Source organism: Saimiri boliviensis, chromosome 5, assembly GCF_048565385.1.
Source record: "Saimiri boliviensis isolate mSaiBol1 chromosome 5, mSaiBol1.pri, whole genome shotgun sequence".
Taxonomy (NCBI): Eukaryota; Metazoa; Chordata; class Mammalia; order Primates; family Cebidae; genus Saimiri; species Saimiri boliviensis.
In genome coordinates this window covers 149,397,638-149,402,723 of record NC_133453.1, presented here as the reverse complement: position 1 = coordinate 149,402,723, position 5,086 = coordinate 149,397,638, and the positions used below count along the sequence as shown (strand labels likewise).

Sequence of the window (5,086 nt, the reverse complement as noted above, 5' to 3'; positions counted from 1 at the left end):
TGTACAGCAGCTTTATCCGTAATTGCCAAAAACCGTGTGCCACCAAAATGTCCTTCGGTAAGTGAATGGGTGGACAAACTGCAGATGAAATACAGGCATACTATTCTGTGACAAAAGAGAAGGAACTATCAATCCACACAAAGACACGTGAGTCCCAATGCACACTGCGAAGTGAAAGACACCTGTCTGAAAAGGCCACCTACTATGTGATTCCATTTATATGATGTTCTGGAAAAGACGAAACTGCAGAGACAATGACCAGTGGTTGTCAGGGGTCTGGGGACGGAAGGTAGGTGAAGCGCAGAGAATGTTTTAGGGTAGCAAAATCATTCTGTATGATACTGTACTGACGGATACAGGAAACCATGCGTTTGTCAAAATGCATAGAACCCTACAGCACAAAGGGGAACTTTAATGCGTCAAATTTTAAAAAAATCATTTAGGAGGTTGGGGAATGTCTGGATGAAATGCAGAATGTGACAAAAGAATCTAGCAGTCTTACAAATGTATGACGAACCTCACTAAAGAGAGTTGGGGGGAAAGTGCTGACCTAAGCAGTTTCAGAAACGAGTAGAGAGTGTACGACTAATGGCAGAAGGAGCTACACACCGCACTGTACTCTATGTGGTAACTTTTTATCAAAATATGAGTTCATACACCCGAAACTATTATACATGTACGTGGAATTTAAAAGCAAGTGCGTACTGAATGCTGGGTGCCAGGTTTCCCACTGGGAGGTTCATATAAGCAAGGGCAGAAGGCTAGAATGACCCGTAGGTAATGGGGTACAGTTGGAGACATCAGCATGTACTCACATTTAGCTTCATATATAAATGTATATATGTGTAGGCTTAAGAATCCAGTTACAATGTTCTTTAGGGTTTTTGTTAGGCTAAGAAGAATTTGGTAACACCCCTAGGTGCCCTTTAGAGGCCTCCAATTGGTTACACCCTATGAAGGACTGGCTGGCAACCAATCAGAGCCTCAATTGGAGACCTGGCCTGCTGTCCATCAGAGGCTGAAGTGGGAACTTCTGTCTTGTTATTACAGGAAGGAGTAAAGATGTTGCCTGGATGCTGCCCAGTCTTGCCTAGAAATGGCTGCACCTGACATACACACCATGGAATACTACGCAGCCATCAAAAACGATGAGTTCGTGTCCCTTGTAGGGACATGGATGAACCTGGAAACCATCATTCTCAGCAAACTGACAAAAGACCAGAAAATCAAACACCGCATGTTCTCACTCATAGGCGGGTGTGGAACAATGAGAACACATGGACACAGGGAGGGGAGCGCTACACACTGGGGTCTGTTGGGGTGAAATAGGGGAGGGACAGCGGGGGGTGGAGTTGGGGGGGATGGCATGGGGAGAAATGCCAGATATAGGTGAAGGTGAGGAAGGCAGCAAATCACACTGCCACGTGTGTCCCTATGCGACAATCTTGCATGTTCTTCACATGTACCCTGAAACCTAAAATGCAATAAAAAAATAAATTAAGAAATGGCTGCACCTGCTGTTCTTTTGCTTATGCCTCATCCTGTGGTTACCATAATTCCCTATTCTCCTGCCTCATAAGGATTGACCGATTTCTGGATTACATAAAGGATGCATGTGTAGTATACAATACTGGAAAATCTCTTAATATTAATTTTCTGAATATAATGCAATTTTATTACTATAATGGATACATTTACATATAAAAAGTCATCATCTCTGTAGATAGTGAAAAGATAAATTTTAAATATTTGCCATTTTTTTAAAATCAAATCCTTAGTAAAATAAGAATACATACCTCCTTAACATTTAAAAATCTGGAGTGCAGTGGCAAGAACTTGGTTCACTGCAACCTCCACCTCCCAGGTTCAAGCAGTTCTCTGCCTCAGCCTCCTGAGTAGCTGGGATTACAGGCACGCGCCACCATGCCCAGCTAATTTTTTGTATTTTTAGTAGAGACAGGGTTTCACCATCTTGGCCAAGCTGGTCTTGAGCTCTTGACCTTGTGATCCACCCGCCTCAGCCTCCCAAAGTGCTGGGATTACAGGCGTGAGCCACCACACCCAGCCTCCAATATTATTTTTATCATGATGATAAAAATACAGGATGACCTGCTAAGAGGATTTCACTAAATCTGTCAGTTGGATGATTTGGGGCAAGTGATTTTAACCTCCTGAATATCTTTGAGGTTCTAGCCTTGAAAATCCCCAGTTATCTTTCAGATCCAAACATTTCTTACATCGAAATTCTAAATTATTAAAATACATTAAGTATCCAATAAATTATAGACACGTATATTAATTCCCATTTAAGAAAATTATTTGGATTGATATTACCAAACTGAAGCGAAGGATCCTGATACACTACTCTGTAAAATGAAGCAAACTATTCAAGTCTTCTTATTATACTTAGGTTTCTATGACACTTTACCGCCATGTCTCCGCCTCCCCCATTATTGCGAAGGCATGGAATCATCCACTGGAACGCTCGTTTTCTTTCTGCGGTGCTTGCCTTTTTTTCTCAGGAGCCTGTTGTTTCACTTAGGGCAGTAATAACAAACAAGCTCTAAATTTGGATGATGAATGCAATAAAACTTGATTTCTAGCTGTAAGAACCGGATGTGTACGGTTGATGGTTGGAAGTGGCTTCCACGCAGTGACTCAGGGACCCACTGTCTTTCCCCCTGTGGCGCTGGCTCCTCCTCTAGCCTCAGAATCCACCGCATCAGGTAATGGACTAGCAGAGTGGGAAAGAATCGCCAGCTGTCTGAGCATCCGGACCTGGAATCAGCACTCACCCCTTACCCATCCATGGCTCCACTGGGAGAGAAACAGCTGGGAAAGACGGCCTCTACATGGGCAGCCGATTTCCAGCAAAACTGCACTGCGCAGCACAGCAGGGGAAAGCCAGCCGCTCTATTCATTTGTCAGAAAGGCGAGTGGCCTTGTCCTGGTGCAGGAGCCGCAGACCACGTTGTAGAGGCCCTACGGTTCCCAAGTGCCCACTGCTTGCTACTGCCCAGCGTCTCGCCCGCGGCCATCACAGGGCTCCTGGCCTTGGGCAACGCTGATTGAAATTTCTGGATTGAAGGTGCACCTTCCTATTTTGATAGATAATTGTCAGGTTGCTCCTGCGCCAAAGGGGCTGTGCCTATTGTCATTGTCTGAGACTGTGGCCTCGCTTCCTCCCTCATGCTGGATATTTTAGCACTGCTTTAAATTGTGTTGCTATGGTACCAGCAAGGTTGAGCTGGCTCCAGCCCCTATCTACTGACCAATCACGACCCTCTCCTCCACCCTCAGCCCCTTCTGTGGGTTTTTCTTGAATACTCAGATTTAGTCGTCTGGTAAGGACAGTCACCTTTTCCTATCAAAAAACAGTCCAAATGTTTTCTCCCAGCCTGGGGCTGGCTGTTGCATTGTTTAGAGTGATTTCAACACACAAACGTTTGGAACACTTAAGAATTCTTTTATTTTATCACGTAGACCTCTGACATTCTTAGAGCTGAAATTCAGACTCTCTTGGCCCCTCCGTCCCCCTGTGCTTTTTGCTCAGGACGGCTCTGCCGGCCCCAGCGTGGCAGTGCCCTCGTGCCCTCGGCTGTCGGACATTTTCCAGGGATTTTCAAAGCAGTGTTTCTTCCCGTTCAGTGCACGCACAGCAGTTGCAGAACGAGGCTGGTTCTGCAAACGGTTTTCGAACGGAATGGCTTGATCATAGGCACGTTTAGGAAATCCTGACAGTCCCCCACCCTGATGCATCCTGACAAGTTTCTAGGACCTTCTTTTTCCCCACGTGCTCGCCAGGACCCGACGTGTCCTCGCCCCGGCTGGGAGGCGCTGAGGCCGGGGCCCTTCTCGGAGGCCTTGCGGCCGTGGGCCTCCCGCCCCGAGCCACCTGCCGCCGCCGGGGTCGCACGGCCGCCCTGCAGCGCTGGCCTTCTCGTCGCGGACGTGCCGTTTCCTGATACCGGCCTCTTTTTTTTACCCTGTGTGGGTCTTACATGTTTATCTGCCACTCGGCAGTCTGGCTTTTTACTTTTTCCCGGTGTACACGTGTCGTTACGACGGCGCAATGAACGGGCTCTTCCCTGACCGCTGTAGGTGTTGTGTTGTTACGTTTGTTTTGATGACGAAAGGCCGCCTCTAAACGCGATCCGTGTCTGTTTTTCCCTTTTGGCTCAGGGCTCCACGTGCCGGCCCGCGGGGGTGTCGCGGGGCCACTCGCGTCCTTGCGGCGGCCGAGCCGACCCCTTCACCTCCCGGGCCCCACGCCGAGCCCCATCGGGGCTTTTCTCAGGCTCCCCGCGGTCCGCCCTCCCGCGTCCAGGGTGCTCCCAGCTGCGTCCGCGGGCACTCGCCGCGGGGCCCCCGCCGGTCGGGCTCTCACCCACCCGGGCTCCCGAGGTCAGCGCGAACCTCCACGCAACGTTTCGGTGCCCACGGCCTGACTGGCAGCGGCCCCGCGCGCGGTTCTCCGGCCGCTCCGTTTCCAGCCTGTTCAAGCCGCGGAGCTTTCCGGACCCAGGCCGGCTGCCGGCTCCCGGGCGCCGAGGGGGTCGGGCCTGCGCGCTGCTCGCGGCGCCGAGGGCGCGGCCAGAACCGGGAGCCGCCACCGCGCCCCGCGGCCTCCGCGTGGGGAGACAGGAGCTCGCGGCGCTCCCAGCAGGGGACGGCCCGGGCCGCGCAGGCGCAGACGGGCGAGCGTCGCGGGAAGAACGCGGAAGGCGGAAGTGATTCAACCGCTTTAGAATGCAGCACCCTCCCGTCACTTCCCACATGGTCTAGCGGTTAGGATTCCTGGTTTTCACCCAGGCGGCCCGGGTTCGACTCCCGGTGTGGGAACTGCCAACGTTTTTGAAACTGAACTCCGTAAATGCATAAGCCTTCCTCTAAAATCACCTCGCAAATCACGATCCCCGAAAAACGGATGTGTAATGAGCACTGCTGTGCTCGCTTTCCAAATCTGCACGACAAATGGGGATCATATTTAGGTGTAAAATCTTACAGTCAGAGAGAGTCTTACGTTGAGGCCATTCACTGCTCTCCGTGCCCCCACCGAGTGTTTCTAGCCCGCAGACAGTGAGAG

General features: G+C 50.5%; 1 non-coding gene across 1 annotated transcript; it reads left to right on the top strand.

Annotated features, from left to right (window-relative positions):
* Window positions 1-4,770: 4,770 nt before the first annotated feature.
* TRNAE-UUC (transfer RNA glutamic acid (anticodon UUC)) lies at window positions 4,771-4,842 on the top strand. The gene has a single exon. It is a non-coding gene; the product is annotated as a tRNA-Glu (tRNA).
* The last annotated feature ends 244 nt before the right edge of the window (window positions 4,843-5,086 follow it).